Here is an 18,299-nt window from a genome sequence, read left to right as displayed (position 1 = left end):
CTCTCGTTCAGAGAAGTAGATACACTGTGGCAGAAACAAGTCTCTACTAACCCACTTGGAACAATAAAGAAATAAATCCTAATCTACCAAACTTGACCAGACAGCTGAAGGTTGTACTCATTTGATACTGACCTTGTAAAAACGGATTGCAATTTTGGGGAGTCGATTTTATTTTGTTTTTTTTTTTTTTTTTTTTCCTTCTGGGCAGTTTGTGTTCATATTCATCCTAGACCGTTCTGGGAATTGCAGGTCCAATGCTATTAGCATTTGCTTCATTCCCCTGCCTTTCTGCTCAATTCTCTTGTTTTCTAACTCTTAAAAGATTTTTATATTTTTTAAGAGAATTTATACTAAATGAATTGTTATTTTAAAATAGGTGAGTGAAGTCTACCCTAAGTACTGATTTGATGTGTTTAGAAAACATGGAAGCCTCTGCATTTCCCCTGAGTATAGTTCCCTCTTTATTACCCAGAGGGTGCATAGGAGAGTCTGCATTTATTTAGTCATTCATTCAAATAATGTTTATGGATTTCATTCCCTCTTGGATGGAGAAGTTGGTTGGCACTAAGAGAAATTAAGGTGAATTACTCTCATCACTTGACCTCAAGAAGCTTAAATCTAATGGGCAGGGAAGCTGAGTATTCTCAAACACCTGTACCTATGTAATGTGATGTTTCCTACGGGTATGGCAATAAGAGTATACGGATGAGTGTGGTTATTTCTAGTGGAGGATCAAGGAAGGTTCTGTTGATGTGACATTTTAGCTGAGTTTTGGAAAATTGATGTGATTTAGACAGAAATAGGTATGAATCCTTTGTGTGGGCAAAGAAACAGCAGGAGCAAAGAAAGACAAAGGGGAGGGGAAGTGTGTGCGTGTGTGTTGGGGAGTATATCTTTGGTCTTCGTACGATAGGTAGGAGGGAACATGTGAAAAAAATTAAGTGTAGACCTCATGGATGCTTATTGAAATGGGCTTTAGTGACTCGTCTACTTCCTTGCTTTTACAGATTATAAAGTAATAATAATAATAATAGCAATGTTTGAACTTAACTCTCATTGCATGCTTTCCATAGGCAGTGAATGAGCTACATGCATTACGTGCATTTTCTCATTGTTTTCTTAGCGCATTCCTTGGAGGTAAGTATTATTATATCCCCACTTTGCAGATGAGGAAACTAAGGCTCATAGGTCAGTCAGCCAGCAAAAGGCAGAGCTGGGATTTTAACTCAAGGCTACACTCTTTCCGTGGCCAGGATTTTAACCTGGGTATTCAGTGCCGGTTCCATTATGGGGGAGGAAAAGATGGTGCCTTCATTTTGGACATGTTGAGTTACAGGGGCAAATGAGACCTCCAGGAGAAGAGGTGAGTCGGGAGCTTGAAGAAGGAATCACTTAAAAGAAAAAGAATTTGTTTCTGAAAGTTGCATCCTAACGTTGGCATATTCAAAACACCAGTCACGTTGACTTGCCCTGAAGGATTTCCAGATGGGAATTCTAGCAGCTCACACGCCAAGACTGCTCCTTAGTGTGTGTATGGCTTGCCAAACCCGTCTTCCAAAGCTGCACTCAGGTTTGTTTGTTTTTTTTTGACATGTCTTAGCTCCTTTCTCCGCCATGTGTGTCTGCAGTGCTGCCTCCTTTTATCTAAAGGGGTTTTGCACCTTGTCCCCTTGCTGCCCGCCAAGGTTTACCTCTGGGAAGTATCAAGCTGTTTAGCGTTGGCTAGAACAAGCTCTCCTGACCCTGTCAGACCAGCAGTGAAAAAGCCTCAGTGTATGGGAGCTGAGGATGTCAAGCATGTGCATGAGGAAGGAAATAGTTTCTTTCCAGAAGGTGAGAAACCCAGGGAGCTTTGGTGGCCTGGGCAAGCTCCTGTGCCTCAGGTGAAAAAGAGAAGCTCAGTAAAGCTGCCCTGCCTGGTTTTAAGTTACATCATCTGCGAATTCCTTCGTCCCTCACCTTCCTCTTATCCTGATACCTTCAAGTCCAAGTCCCTTGTTATTTCCTGACAGGCTGGCAGTGGTGTAATTGTTGGAATCTGTAATGTCTGACCGGTGGGGAAACTGAGGCAGTAAGGGGTGGAGAAAACTTAGTCAAGGGCTTGCAGTCCGTGGCTAAGAACCCAGAATTCACATTGCCCCATGAGAAAGTCCCTCAGGGAAGAGATGTGAGGGTTGGAGTCTGTATTATCCTTCTGTTGCTGCCGTCACAAATGACCTCAAACTTAGCTTAACACAACATGCGTTTATTAGCTCACGGTTCTGTAGGTCAGAAGCGAAAGCAGGCTTTGATGAATCCCTCTGCTTAGGGTCTTACAAGGCTGCAATCAAGGTGTTGCCTGGGTGCGCTCTTATCTGCAGGTTTTGGGAAGAACCCCCAGCCTACCTCATGCCTATTGTTGGCCAAACTCTGCGCCTCACGGTTGTGGGATTGAAGTCCCCATTTCTTTTTTTGCTGGCAGCCAAGAGCTACTCTTAACTCCTCAGGGTGTCTTGGATTCCTTGTCACATTGCCTACATCTTCAAGGGTAGCGATGGCACATCAAATCCTACATATGCTTCAAATCTCTGATTTCCTCTTCTGCTACCTGCCGGAGAAAATGCTCTGCCTTTAAAAGGCTTCTATTGGGCCCACCTAGATAACCTTCCTTTTGCCATATATGTTATGTCCTTTGCTGGGACTGCCATAGCAAGCTGGGTGGCTACTATGTTTGAATGCGTCCCCCAAAGTTTATATGTTGGTACTTAATCCCCAATGCAACCATGTTGAGAGATGGGACCTTCAAGAGGTGATTGGGTCATGTGGGGTGTACCCAATGAATGAATTAATGTCATTATCAAGGGAGCATATTAGTTATCATTGAAGTAGTTTCCCGATGAAAGGATGAGGTTAGCTCCCCTTCCCTCTCTCTCGTATGCATGCTCTCTTTTACCTTACACTATGGGACGATGAAGCAAGAAGGCCCTCTTGAGATGCAGGCCCCCGACCTTGGACTTCTTAGCTTCCAGAAACTGTAAGAAATAAATGTCTGCTCTCTATAAATTATAAATTACCCAGTTTCCAGTATTCTATTAAAGCAGTACAAAATGGACTAAAACAGTGGCTCAGACAACCAAATTTTGTTGCCTCTCAGTGCTGAAGGCTAGAAGTCTGAAGTGAAGGTATTGATGCTTCTTGGCTTACAAGGAGGTGATGTCCTGACAAACCCATGTAAGTTGTAAATATTGTAAGTTGAAAATACATTTAGTACACCAAACCTACCAAACATGATAACTTAGCCCAGCCTACCTTAAACGTGCTCAGAACCCTCACATTACCCTACAATTGGGCAAAATCACAAGGCAAATCCTGTTTTACAATAAAATGTTGAATATCTCATGTAATTTATTGAAATGTCTTACTGAGAGTGAAGAACAGAATGGTTGTATGGGTGCTCAAAGGAAGGCGACTGTGGAGTGAGTATCACTTTCACACCATCGTAAAGCTGAAAAATTGTCAGTCAAATCTTCCCAAGACAGGGACCGTCTGTATTGGCCAGATTGGTTCCTTCTGAGGGTTGTGAGGGAGGGATCTGTTCCAGGCCTCTCTTCTTGGCTTGTAGATGGATGACTGTCTTCATGTTTGCAAGATGTTTTCCTTGTCCAAATTTCCCTTTTTATAAGGACATGCAGTCATATTGGATTTGGGCCCACCCTCATGACCCCATCATAACTAATTACATCTGTAACCCTGTTTCCAAGTAAGGTTACAGCATCCTGAAGTACTGGGGTTTAGGACTTCAGCAGATGAATTTGGGGGGACATAATTAAGCTGATAACACTATATAGCATACGTAGTCATGACAGTCATATCTTATTTGATCATACTTAAAGGGGAGGGATTTAGACAAATGTGAGAACCATTGGAGGTCATTCTTAGAATTCTACTTGTCACACTGCCTCTGAGCCAGGATGGCTGCTCAGTGGTCCGGGTGTGAGGACAGCCATGATGAATAAAAAGAATACTGCTGACCATGGTGAGAACAGCTACAGAGGAGTGGGTGAAGGCCATGATCAATGAGTTTCAAGTGAAAGAAATGAAGAACATGCAGACACCACTCTACCCAAGAAGCAGCTGTGACCAAGAGGAGGCCAGGTGGTGAGAAGAGAGGGAAACAGGGGCGAATAACAGTTTCGCTAAAAGCCAAGAGACCTGAGCTGGCTAGTTGTCTAGAGACAACTGATGGGCAGGGGCTTGCAGCCAGCTAAAGCCGTGCAACAGTTTCTGGTTGCCGACTTGCCCCCTTCTACGGGAACTTGACTTAGTATCGTGTAAAGGATTTTGTACAACTCCACGTATTATTAAATGTCCTTTGCAAAGAGACATGTGTACAATCTGTCTGAGTTATAGTTACTTTGGAGATTCATGCTTGCTTACTTGTGGCTCTGTAACTGTCAGGCTTAATATCACAGAAATGCATTTCTATTTGGTCTCCATTTTCCTGATTCTTTAAAAATTTTATGTGATTGTTCTTGGAAGGAAAGGTTTGCTAGAATCCAGAAATAGTATTGGTTGCTATTGATTGAGGGTCTGCTGTATGACAGGCCCTGTGAGAAGTGTGCACGTATATTATTCCTCATTCCCTTTTTACTAGAGAGACTGTTACCTTCATTTCACAAATGGGGAAACTGAGTCTCAGAAGGCTTCCGGGCTATGGCTGAGGTTATAGGATTCCTAAATACTATTGCTCTGCCTCCTGGCTCAGTCACTACATTGACATTAAGGTCAGTTTTCTTCTGAAAGTTGGCAATTTTCTTTTGTCTGGATACATGTTATTTTCCTAGGATGTACTTAGAGCAATAAATGTTCTATGAGAACAAAACAGTAGTGTTCACATTCTATTCCCCTCCCAGTCCCAAACTTCTGGGCTTCCCAGTTCACCTCTTTGAGAAATTACTTAATGAAAAATTTTCATCTCCACCCAGAATAATTCATTGCCAGGCAAAGAACAATACAGAGGCATTTCAGCCAGTGAGACTTTTTCCAAAGGTCATACATCGGTGTACAGGGATTTGTGATGGACACAGTGCCCAAGGTAAAACATCACATTTGCTTCTCTTTCTGGTTGCATTTCATCATGAAAAGGTTTGCAAGGCTCCATCTGCTGACATGCGGTGTGCCGTTCCCCCAGATGCAGGCCCTGTTCTCATTTCCAAGGAGAACTGCAAATCTTAGAAGGTCTTTCAAGGGAATATGACAGGAACAGGAACCCAGAGTAACTGGAATTCAGGGTCGTGGAGTGAAGAATCAGCAGGCATGGCTGCCAGAGTTTGTAAGCTTGAGAAGCGATGAATTCTGCCAGGAGTGAGGGTGCTTTGGTGAAAACTGTGGAGAGAAAATCACAGGACCAGGTTTTAGAGGTAGTGTAGGAACCTGTCACGTGGGCAGGAGGTCGAAGGTGGGAGAGAAGAACATCTCAGGTATAGGAGAGATACACAGATTTAAAAGTCAATGCCGTGGGGCCGAGTGGCTCAAGTATAAATGAGCATATTAGTAATGATGCCAACCACCCCCATAATAACAAACACATACATTTTTATGTCACCAACTGTATATCAGGGCACATTAATTATGTTCCAAGAACATTAATGATATTAACTCATATATTTCTCAGTGCAACCACACAGAGCAAATACTGTTATTATCCTTGCTTTACAGATCAGGAAACTGAGGCATAAGGAGGAAAATAATCATGCCAAAGAACTCTCAAAGAGCAGATTCGGGCTTTGATTCCAGCAGTTTACTTTACAGCAGTGCTGTCCAGTGGCGATTTCTGTGATGATGGAAATGTTTTGAATCCTTGCTGTCAGTAAGGGAGCCACCACCCACATGTGCTACTGAGCACTTGAAATGTGGCTCATGAGACTGAGGAACTGAATTTTGTATTTTATTTAATTTTGATTTATGATATTTAAATTTAGGTAGGCACATGTGGCTAGTAAGGATAGTATTAGACAACACGGTTAGATTCTGCTTATCTATAACTGTCTGCTAGCTTCCAGTTTGGGGAGTGTCAAGTTGATTCTGCCATGATAGTACTAGGACTATAAACCACCACAGGAATCATGGCCATCATTTATTTAGCTCTTATTATGTGCAGGGCAATAGGCTAAGTGCTTCCTGTGGGTTATTTCATATTATATCCATGACAACCTTGTGAGTGATGGCGAAGAGCATGAACTTGGGTAGGTTTGAACCACCTGCGTTCAAAACCCAACTCTGCTATTTGTTAGTTCTGCAGCCTTTGGCAAGTTGCTTTCTGTACCTCAGTTTTCTTATTTGGAAAATGGAGCAAATACTAGCATCCACTTCATATGGGTGTTAGGATGATCAAGAGGCTATGCATTGGAACACAGTGCCTGACGTGGGACCAAGTCAGTATCTGGAGGGATCATTATTATTACCCTTATACTTTAGATGAAGAAACCAAGGCATGGAGAGGTAAAGTATCATGCTGAAAGGCACAGCTAACTGAAGGAGAGTTGGAATTCAACCCACAGGTAGTCTTATTTCAAAGTTCAGGTTGTTAACAATGGTGGTTTCTTATATGGTTTCTTTTCTTTTTTCTTTTCTTTTCTTTCTTCTTTTCTTTCTTTCCATTCTCTCTTTCTTTCTCTTTCTCTTTCTCTCCTTCCTTCCTTCCTTGCTTCTTTCTTTCTTTCTTTCTTTCTTTCTTTCTTTCTTTCTTTCTTTCTTTCTTTCTTTCTTTCTTTCTTTCTTTCTTTCTTTCTTTTTCTTTTCTTTTTTCTTTTCTTTCTTTCTCTCCTTCCTTCCTTCCTTCCTCCTTTCCCTCCCTCTCTCCCTCCCCACCTCCCTTCCTCTCCCTCCTCCCCCCCCACTTACTTACTTTCTTTCTTCTTTCTTTCTTTCTTTCTTTTCTTTCTTTCTTTTTCTTTCTTTCTTCTTTTCTTTCTTTTTCTTTCTTTCTTTCTTCTTTTCTCTCTTTCTCTTTCTCTTTCTCTTTCTGTTTCTCTTTCTCTTTCTCTTTCCTTTCTTTCACAGAGTCTCACTCTATTGCCCAGGCTGGAGTTGAGTGGCATGATCTCAGCTGACTGCAACCTCCGCCTGTTAGGTTCAACTGGTTCTTTTGTCTCAGCCTCCTGAGTAGCTGGGATTACAGTCATGTGCCACCATGCCTGACTAATTTTTATATTTCTAGCAGAGACTGGATTTCCTCATGTTGGCCAGGCTGGTCTTGAACTCCTGACCTCCAGTGATTCACCTGCCTTGGCCTCCCAAAGTGCTGGGATTACAGGTGTGATGAGCACAGCCTATCCTGTGGTTTCTGATCAGAGTTTCTAAAAGTGTGGTTTGTGGAGAACTGGCACTAAAATCCTTCAGAGTGCTTGTTGAAAATATGATCACCCTCCAGCCCCGGCGACAGTGCAAGACTCGATCTCAAAAAAAAAAAAAAAAAAAAAAAAAAGAAAGAAAGAAGGAAAGAAAGAAAGAAAATGATCACCCAGACTCATTAAAAACTGTTCAATTAGACTTTTGGGGGCAGAGATCTGGGAATCTGTATTTTAATAAATTTGAGCACCTTAACCAGTAAGAGATCAATAAAAAATTTTAATGATAAGAGAAGTAGAAGGAGTCCAGGTTTTCAGATGTAGAAGGCATATCCTGGAGAGTGGGGTAATTCTGCAAACAGACTTAATTTTAGAAAGATCTTTCTGGTGGCTGGTGTTGAAGATGGACTTAAAGAAGTGGTGTTGAAGGAACTAGGGGTAGGCATGGGGGGTGGTATTGGGGGTCATTAATACAGTGACAGAGTGGACAGGGTGGGATGGATAGATTCTTTGGATGTTTTATAGGTAAAATCGACAGGATATGGTAGATTACTAGAAACTGAGGAGCAGGAAAATTAATTGAGAGTCAAAAATAATCCTCAGGTTTCTATTTATAACACCTGAGTGGATAGTGATATTATTAACCAAGATGGACAAGGAATTACGGAGGTTCAGATATACTTGAGGACTTCTTTGGATGGACATCCAGGTAGAGAGAATCATTAAACAGCTGGAAATTGGGTTTTGAGTTCAAAAGAGGGAGGTCAAGGTGGGTGGATCACCTGAGGTCAGGAGTTTGAGACCAGTCTGGCCAACATGGTGAAACATGTAATTGGCATACCCATTTTACAGCCCACAAAGAGAAGTGAATTGCCTGTGGTCACACAGCTAGTAAGTGGTTGAGCTGAGATTGGATCCCATGGTGAAACTGGTCAACATGGTCTCTACTAAAAATACAAGATAGCCAGGCGTGGTGGCGCATGCCTGTAGTCCCAGCTACTCGGGAGGCTGAGGCATGAGAATCACTTGAACATGGGAGGCGGAGGTTGCAGTGAGCCAAGATCATGCCACTGCACTCCAGCCTGGGCAACAGAGTGACACTCTATCTCAAAAACAAACAAAAACAAACAAACAAACAAACAAACAAACAGGACTAGATAGCAGAAATAAAGTTTGGTGTCCCATGAGCACGTGGGACAGTGTGTGACCTGTGCAGTGGGTGAGATTGTCTTGGGGAAACTAAGTAGCAAGACTCAGTAATTCAAATATTGCCAAGGGTGAGGGGTTGACCTAAGTGTGTGTAGTGGCCTGGTCTAAGAGAACAGGTGTTAAGCTGCTTTTATTGTGGCTAATCTAATAACTGCCCAATCACACAGCTTTTGAAAACATCCTATCAGCCATGCAGCCCTACAACATCGCCCCAAGCTCTTGCCTCTACACACCTGGCACCTCGGGGTCTAAGCCTACTGGGTCTGAGCCTATTGAGAGCAATCAGGTGCTGCCCTTGCCAGGAGAGAAGGGCACCAAAGCCCAGCCCCTGAGGGACGAAACACTCAAGGGCTAAGACCAGGAACTAGTGAAAGAGGCACAGGAAAAGTAGATAGAAAAAAAGTAGAAGAACAAGGGCGGAGCTGTGCTGGGGAGGCTGAGGGAAAGAAGGATTTCAGTGAGGGGGTTGTCAGCAAGCTACATGCCACCGAGAGCCCGAGCTGAAGCCTGGAGTGAAGTTTTGGCATAGACTTGACAAGCTGGACATGCTTGGTGTCTTTTGCCACCAGTAGAGTAACGGGGGGTGGAGCCAGGGAGGGAGTGAAAGTCACAAGTAGAGGCAAGGAATATTACTGTCTTCCATGAGGAAAGGAAGGTGGAGGTTGCTAGCTTGAGTGGGAGACATGGTTGACACAGGGTTGCTTGTAGGATAAATGAGGCTTGCTCATGTTTGCAGGGAGAGGGGACACAGAGCCAGTGGGGTAAAAGGACCTGAAGATAGTTAAACAAACAAAAACAGTAACAAAATAACAAAAAAGTGACTTTTGGATCAAAACCGCAGAGGAGGGAAGAATAGTTTGTATCTTGAAAAAAACCGGGCCGGGCGCGGTGGCTCAAGCCTGTAATCCCAGCACTTTGGGAGGCCGAGGCGGGTGGATCACGAGGTCAAGAGATCGAGACCATCCTGGTCAACACGGTGAAACCCCGTCTCTACTAAAAATACAAAACATTAGCTGGGCATGGTGGCATGTGCCTGTAATCCCAGCTACTCAGGAGGCTGAGGCAGGAGAATTGCCTGAACCCAGGAGGCGGAGGTTGCGGTGAGCCGAGATCGCGCCATTGCACTCCAGCCTGGGTAACAAGAGCGAAACTCCGTCCCAAAAAAAAGAAGAGGAAAAAAAAAAAAAAAAAAACAACCAGGATACCTCCTTCTCTGGGATAGGAGGAAACAGCGGAGAAAAGCTTAGATGTAGGGGCAAGAATTTGTAATTGGAATGCTTGCAAGTGTAAATCTAGGTTGTCTGTTTAAAACAAGGGCATTGGTGAGGAGCAAGGATAAACATGGTAATGTCTACAGCACATTGGGCATCTTCACCTGTGTGCCAGGTATTGTTTAGTGCTCTTCGGGAATTGTCTTTTTTTTTTTTTTTCCTGAAAGGTAAATGTAATTGGCATACCCATTTTACAGCCCACAAAGAGAAGTTAATTGCCTGTGGTCACACAGCTAGTGAGTGGCTAAGCTGAGGTTGGATCCCAGGAAGTCTGAGTTCAGGGCCTGCTCTCGGTGCTATACAGTGTCATAAAGCAGCAATAAGGATGACTTGCATTCTCATAGTGCTTTTTTCTTGATACTTTCTCCCCATTTTACAGGTATGGAAACCAAGGCAGAATTTGCCCGACTTGTCACCCATCTAGGTAGGGTCAGAGCTAGGACTAGACTGGGGTGTCTTACTTTCTAGTCCTGTTCTGTTTCCCAGGAAGTGAACACCCACAGATAGCTGCTGAGTAAACTGTGTTGCATTTCTGACATCTTATTCCCTCTCTCCCTCTTTCCATTCCAATCTTCCTACTCCTACCCTGATCTGACCCCAGCCCCCAAATGCCAGGAAGGTGGCCCGGCACCTGCTCCTTCCTTTTAGCTGGAATCATTGTGAGGGCCCTGCCCGCATTCCCAACCACCACCCCTGCCTTCCTTTAGTATGAGGGGCCCCATGCAGGCAGGTAGTGGGATGGAAGGCCACGTTTGTTTTGCTTTTATTGTTAAATAATATAAATCTCTTGGCTGTACCACCCACTGGTACCAGTATGTGAGTTTTGTGTCTTCCTGCATAGTCGCTAATGAGACAGTTAATCATTTGTTTATTCTGTATGAAGAGAGGTCTTGGCCATATCTCTCAAACCAGACATTGGGCTCCAGGACCCTCATGGAAGCTGCCCGCCCCTAGCACATGAGTCACCCACAGTCCCAGCACAATCCTGCCCTGCAGGCCCCATCACCTTTTCCCCTGAGGAATAGCCAGGATGCAGGCATCAGCTGATGATGATGATGATTACTGTTATTGCAGCTATTATTTTTATAAATACTCCTTTCCCTGAGATGCAAAAAAAATGTAATTTGCAAAGATGCTTTGTTAGGAGATAAGTAGGCTTCCTCTTGGGCACGGAGTTTATCTCACTTGTGCACAGGTTCCTAGAGGTCGTGCAACTCACGAGATAAAGCTCCAGGATCCTCCCCAGGGAAGGACAGAGTCAGTGTTCGGCAGTTTTCTTGGATCCGGGGTTAAAGAGGTGAAATCAGCTATGTTCATCCTGCAGGCTCCCTGGGGCCGAGGCTGCTTTTATTTGAGCAAATCAGGCCTGTCCAGGAGCTGTGCTATGGGGGAGGAGAGAGCCAGGAGGAGGTGAGGAGGGGTTGGGGTGCGGTGTGCTGCAGGGGATTGCTGGCTGCACCTGGGCTGCCCAATCTGAAAGATTGTCTTAAAGGGCTCCCATCGCATTGATTTCCATGCTGTTAGCATCCTCCTGCTATTTTCTTGGTGTTTGTATAAATCCTATTGCCTGAAGCTTAAATTTCAATTAACTGGGCCCAACTGTCTGTGTCCTGAGGCACAGGGAATGGGCGAGGATTGCTGTGTTTTCTGCTGCGACCCTGCATCTTTGGCAATGTCTGTCTGTCTGTCTTCAGCTGCTGTCCTGAAGGCTGCACCTCTCTGTGAACTGTTTGCATTCCACAGTCAGGGACAGAATTACCCAGGGCAGGGCTTATGTTTTAGGAGTAGTTGACTGCTAGATCAAGAAACAAGAGCATACAGTAGAGCGGAATCAGCCCCTTTCTGCCGTCCTAGCTTTCCACTTCCCCCTGTGACATGGTGAGATACTTTTACTTCCTCATCTAGATATATTCTTGATCTCATCCTTCTTTCTCCTGCCTATTCTCTTCTTCTAAATATGCCCTTTTAACCTCTGCATCTTTGTTCTTGCAATTTCCTTCAACAGAATTTTCTTTCCTCCCCTTTCCTACCAATCCTTATCAAAATCCATCCTTCATGGCTCAATTCAAGTGTCACTCCCTCCAGGAAGCCCTCCCCCTGTCTTTCCCAGAAGACTTGACCTTGGTATCTGTGCTTCTGATTCCTTGGATCTCACAATCCTCCCTTCTTAGAGTCAGGGCAAGCATCTCATTCTGTACATCCCACAGTACGGTATTATATCATTCATATTATTATTTTGGTTTTGAGTTTGTTCTGGTTGGGCTTTGTTGTGGAATGAATGGTGGTCCCCCCAAAATATATGTTGCATCTGAATTCCTGGAACATGTCAATGTTACCTTATTGGAAAAAATGGTCATAGCAGATGTAATGAAGTTAAGGATCTCAAGAAGATGGAGAGATCATCCCGGATTAGCCAGATGGCCATAAATTCAATGAGAAGTGTTTATATAAGAAATACATAGCTGGGCGTAGTGGCTCACACTTATAATCCCAGCACTTTGGGAGACCCAGGTGGGTGGGTCATCTGAGGTCAGGAGTTTGAGACCAGCCTGGCCAACATGGTGAAACCCTGTCTCTACAAAAAATACAAAAATTAGCTGGGATGGTGGTGCATGCCTATAGTCCCAGCTACTTGGGAGGCTGAGGCAGGAGAATCGCTTGAAACTGGGAGGCAGAGGTTGCAGTGAACAGAGATTGTGCCAAGGAATTCTGGCAGCCACCAGATGCTAGAAGAAGCTGGGAAGAATTCTCCTCAAGAGGCTTCAGAGGGAGCATGGCCCTGCTGACACTAGATTTCAGACTTGAGGACTCCAGAACTATAAGACAGTAAGTTTCTGCTGTTCCAAGCCATCCAGTCTGTGGTGATTTGTCACAGCAGCCCTAGGAAAGAAAGAGTCCTCCTTCTTTGAAAAGGAAGACAGGGAGAGGCAGGAGGAACACAAAATACCAGCATGAGGAACCTGCACCCTTTCTTCCAGTCTTTATTACCAGCTTGACTCCTTTTGCTTTATTTCATGCAATCCGAGCCCAGTTACTCCCACACCAGGCCTTGTGTTGTCCAGGCAGCTGGGTGGAAGGCCATGTTTGTTTTGCTTTTATGGTTAAACAATATAAGGACAGGGCAATATAGCCATATGTGGGACCATCAATACTGAATAAACAATCATATTTATAATATTAATAAGAGGAACTGACATTTGCCTAGCCTTTACAACTTAGATTACTCTGACTGGCCTCATTGCGTTTTGTCTGTATGGTAAACCCGAGAGGTGGTTGTTGAGATCCCCATTTTGCATTTGAGGAAATAGAGGTGTAAAGGGGCTTGTGCATGAACATACCACAGATGTGATTGAGCCAGCACGAAAAATCCCCATCTTTTCATTCCACATCTGTTTCTTTTAACTGTGTACATAATATTCTTTGATTATGAGACCCAGTGGGTCCAATCTCTTTTTAAAGTTCAAGGTGGGAATATCCTCTGCCTGAGCGAAGGATACCTGGTTTCCTTCTTTTCCTCAAGGTGTGCTCAAACTCAGGAGGGTTTGGTAGTAGTGGAGAGGCTGAGAGGAAGCCCTGCTTATTCGGGGGTCTTTGTTTTACGAGTTGTCTCTGTGTGTCAATCCTCTATTATTGTTTGGGTAGGCACTGGGAAACCTCTTTGCATGCATGTGGGCATGTACACATGCACTGTGTGCTCTGCCAGCTGCTGTCCCCCTCTGGTGGTCACTGGCATAAATCCGCCACCTGATCATCTCAAATCCCAGTGATAAGGAAAAAGGCCAGGGCAGGAGAATCAATATATTTAGCGTGGTTTATTTTTACACCTTCTCTCCTTAAGAGTTACAGTGGGTAATTCTACTCCTCAAATGGAGCACCTCTCTCCAGGAGAGTAAGAAAATCACATAAATAGAAAGAAAGTGAACTTTGGATTCTAACAGACATACGTTCATATTCAACTCTGCTGCTTTATAATATCCATACTGGTTTGAGTTATTTAACCTTGACAGTCCACACTGTAAAATGGGTAAATAACCATTACTCTCCTCCCAGAAGTGTTACTAATGTTACGTGAAATAATGTGCTTAAAACGCTGGGTACATAGTAGGAACTTAGTCATTGTTTATTTTCTCCCTCATTCTCACACATGATTCACTCTACTGTTAATTATGCCTCTATAGTAAACCACACTTTCACCAGGGATCAGTAGTAGTATTAGGTTGGTGCAAAAGTAATTTTGCATGGGTTTTTTTGTCATTACTTTTAAAGGCAAACATCGCAATTACTTTTGCACCAACATAATAGTTTGGTCACGTTATCCTCTAGTAATGATGCCCTTTTTGCAAAGGGGAAACCAAGGGCTTGAAGAGAGGAACTGAAATATTAAGATTTCACATCAAATCAGAGTTGGGGCTTAAATAACGATAGGGGCACCCATTTTCCTCCCTTTAGTGGGAAGGGAAATAAATCAATATTTATTGACCTCCTAATACAAGTCATGTCCTTCCCTCAAACATTTTATTCTCGCAAGAACATGACGAGGTGAATAGTGATATTATCCCCATTTTACAGATGAGGAAACAGGCTTAGAGAATTTCAGTTGCTGTAGGTTACTTAGCAGAGAAGCTGCCCTCCTTCCCAGGGTGCCCGGCCCCAGGGTTTCCAACTCCTGTGTTTTTCTGCCCCACCACACTGCTTCCCTGAGAGTCTTGGAAAAATGCAGCTCACAGAAAGCCCATGTGTAAGGATTAATCAAGAAGAGCATCTCATTGTCACCCCTAGTTTCCAAAGAACAGAATCTACAGCTCCATGTTGCTTGTTTCCCCCCAGTCATTCAGCTCTCAGGGGTGGAGGAGTTAGGATGGAACCTGACCTGTAATGTAATGCAGGAGCCAATGTGTTTCCCATAGGTCCTGTTGTTTATGTACCTGCTGTCCATTATCATTTGAAGGAGTGTTTGGCTGGGCACAGTGGCACATGCCTGTAATCCCAGCACTTTGGGAGGCCGAGGCAGGCAGATCATTTGAGGTCAGGAGTTTGAGACCAGCCTGGCCAACGTGGTGAAACTACGTCTCTACTAAAAGTACAAAAATGAGCCAAGCATCATGGCTGGCATCTGTAATCCCCACTACTCAGGAGGCTGAGGCAGAAGAATCAATCGCTTGAACCTAGGAGGTAGAGGTTGTGGTGAGCCGAGATTGCACCACTGCACTCCAGCCTGGACAACAAGGGTGAAACTCTGTCTCCAAAAAAAAGGAATGTTTGAGTAAGGCCACCCAAGATATTTAATACAAGGCAGGTTGTAAGTTTAAGTGAGTATAGTTGGAGTAAAAATAGAAGAAATTATATCTGTTCTTAAATTAAACTACAGGGCTGTGTTTTGTGAACCAATTAACTAAAGCTTGGAGTCACCTTCTTAGGCTTTGTAGAGCAGTAGAGGGACTTGTGGGGAAACACGGTTGCAAAGGAGATGGGGGGGAAGCTGAGGAGGTTGAGGAACCGCAGATGAGCTAGGAAGATGCTTGTAACACAGCAGGTTTTCCTGCTTGGTTGTTGGAAAACCTGTGTCCTAGTTCTTGACCGACCAGCCCTGCAGCACAGAAGTCATTATCTCTCTGGAACTCAGGTTGTAAAATGAAAAGGTCCAACAAGATGATATCTAGGGTTCCATTCTGGTATAAAAATGTGTTGTTTTTTGAATGTTAGTGCAGCCAGAGGGCCTGAAAAGTGAGGGGAGGCAGAGAACCTTATCAGACAGAACAAGCGACGTTCCAGCAAGGTGCGGAAGGAGCTTCAGTGGCTGCCTGTGTATATATACTAGTCAAGAAATGGGTATGAGCAGTGTGGTTGCATTAGGCCTCTCCCCGCATTCTCGGTTCCACGATGTCTAGAGCACAGCTTTGTAATCTTAAAGCATTTACTAAGTTCTAGTGTCATTGGCAGCAAATCCCTCATCAGACTGTGAGCTCCATGACGGGAAAGACCAACTATTCTTCACTGTGATCACTGAAAAAATGAATCCATCCAAACACTTTTAGATTCCAGTTTCTCTAGAGATGTTCTTCATGCATTCTTTTTGTATTTTGGTCTCTTCTCAATGGGATAATAGATTCTAAATATCATAGTAGGACTGGCAGGTGAAAGTGAATTGGTGTTTCCAGAGATAGATGAACATTGGAAGCTGTATTTGAGGTTCTGATCAGAAAGCCTGCTCCCTCTTAGTACCTTTCCTGCCTGTAGGGGAGTGGGGGTACGGCTTCCCTGCAGAGTGTGAGTGGCAGGCAAGGGTAGATGTTCATTGGCTCATAGCTTTGGCACAGACCCATGCCCATTGCTGGCCTATGACCAGGCACAGCAAGCTTGACAGTGCATGCACCTCACCTTGCCTATAACTATTAATCAGCCATCATGTCCATAGTCTTCCCCCCTTCTATGCACTTCTGGGACAGTCACTGAAGAAACTCAGCCCAAGTTGTGTTTTCTTCAGATTTTGGGGTTACTCCAACTGCCCGTTCCCTCTCTTTGTTCCCTGAATTTTATTTTTATCTTGATGCCAGGTCAATGAGTTGAGTGGGGCCTGGGGAAGCATGATAAAAAAGACCAAAGATACACATGCAAGATGGGGGCATGCTTATGAAACTGTCCACTGAACACCCACATTCTGCTCTAGGCTTTTTGTGCACGAGGTGTAGTCTCCTTAACAACTCTATGAAGAACGTATGATTCTCCATCTTTATAAATGTAGCAACTGAGGCTCAGGGTGGTTAAATAAGTGTCCAAGGTCATATAGCTAGTGAGAAGCAGGGCTGCATCACTCCAGAGTCAGTGTATCTTTTCATCACAGCACCATCATTTCCCAAATGTTTTCTTCATGGCGTCTCTACATAAGGCATACGTCACACTTGCTATTCTAGTCAAAGGATCAATGGATGCCGTAACATTTAAGTGTCTAGCCCGGGTCCTGGCACAAAGTAAGAACTTTGTAGACATTAATTGATGTTGTTGCTATTGTGTTCACATTTCATAGTTTAGGGGGTCTTCATGATATTCTGGAACGTGAAAAGAGAAAACAAGCTTGGTTAGTTGGAGATAGTCCACCATTTGTAGACCAGGATAAATATTGCTCATCATTAAATCATCTCAGACTTCATCTGGTGAAGAATGAGCAGCTGCTCTGGTTAAAGATTGCATTTGCAAGTAACTTAAGTTGTGGGTCGGAATGGGAGGGGAAGGTGTCTGTTCCAGTTTCTGATTTGTTTCTAAGTGATTTTTATTGCCATCACTTCTAGGTGCCCAGTGTTCTCAGGGTGCACGACAGGGTTCTCCATTCCAGAATCTAGCCTCTGAGCTTTACTCACCTTTTAAAGAATGGTGTTGGGCCTGTTTCTGTCCATGGTGCTAAACACGTAACTCTGGGACTCAAAAGCAGATGGTACTACATGGTCCCTCTCATCTCCATAGCCTGCCTGAGCGGACTAGACTAGACTGCTGTGAAAAGAAGTCTGGTTTGGGAGTTAGGAGATCTAGTTACACTTTCAATCACTTGCTGTGTTGCCTCAGGCAAACCACCTAACCTCTCTGTTGCCGTGTCCCCACTGGTAAAATTGAGTTGCTCCATTCTGTCATTCATATTTCAGAGTGCTGCTGATTTCTGTGCGAGTAAATGAGATAACAGATGCTAAAGTGGGATATGAATGCGTGATATGATTATGCTGCAAGTGCCTCTCAGTCTTTTAATCATACATTTTGACTGTATCATTTTAATTTATGGAGGCACCCTAGGGCCTAATAACATATAATGCAGTGCACAGGAAATCAAACAAACAGATAAATGCACTGGAGGAAGAAAGGCATAACTTTTTAAATATGTTGTTTGCAAGTGGCTGTATGGCTGCAGAGCTTGGGGTGTGCTTCTAAGGAGAAAGATAATACCAACGAGGGGCCAGCCCTTGTCTGGAAGGAGAGAAAAAGACATAGAATCTTATCACTTCTCCAAGACCCAAAAGGGAGACCCACTTTACTGTCACGGGCCTGAAATCTCACCGGTAGCTTGATTTCATTTTTTAGCTTGCTATTCCTTGTCCTTCACAGAATAGTTACAATCTTCCTTTTTGAGTTAACCATGCTTGCTATGGCCTGAGATTTGAAGATGGAATCTGTGGGTTTAAGTTCTTCTTTCCCTAGTTACAGTAACTTCAGAAAGCAAATGAGGCTCTTATAGCCTAACTTTTTCATCTGTGAAATGGGCTGAATAGTAATAATACCTTCCATATGGGGTGATGGAAAAGATACAATTGTAAAAAGTGGGTCTTATAAAAATGTATAAATAGCTGTCATTGCTATTCCCTGACATGCTCTGTTTAAAGTATCGCACGAGCAGGTTTCGCCTTTTCCCTGTCCTGTGCCTTCGTGTGTTCTGTTCTTTTTACTGGGTATCTCTTCTTCATTTTTTCTTGTTAAAATCTCACTCCTTTAAATCACAGGTCAAATACTA

General features: G+C 43.7%; 1 protein-coding gene across 39 annotated transcripts in view; it reads left to right on the top strand.

Annotated features, from left to right (window-relative positions):
- The window catches only part of NRXN3 (neurexin 3), a 1,699,208-nt gene that overhangs the window by 260,273 nt on the left and 1,420,636 nt on the right, over positions 1-18,299 (top strand). The gene's annotated exons all lie outside the window — the stretch shown is intronic.

Source organism: Sapajus apella, unplaced genomic scaffold (genome assembly GCF_009761245.1).
Source record: "Sapajus apella isolate SASKATOON/1434 unplaced genomic scaffold, GSC_monkey_1.0 scaffold20, whole genome shotgun sequence".
NCBI lineage: Eukaryota > Metazoa > Chordata > Mammalia > Primates > Cebidae > Sapajus > Sapajus apella.
The sequence above is the reverse complement of the archived record's forward strand: the minus strand, read 5'-3'. Positions and strand labels throughout refer to the sequence as shown.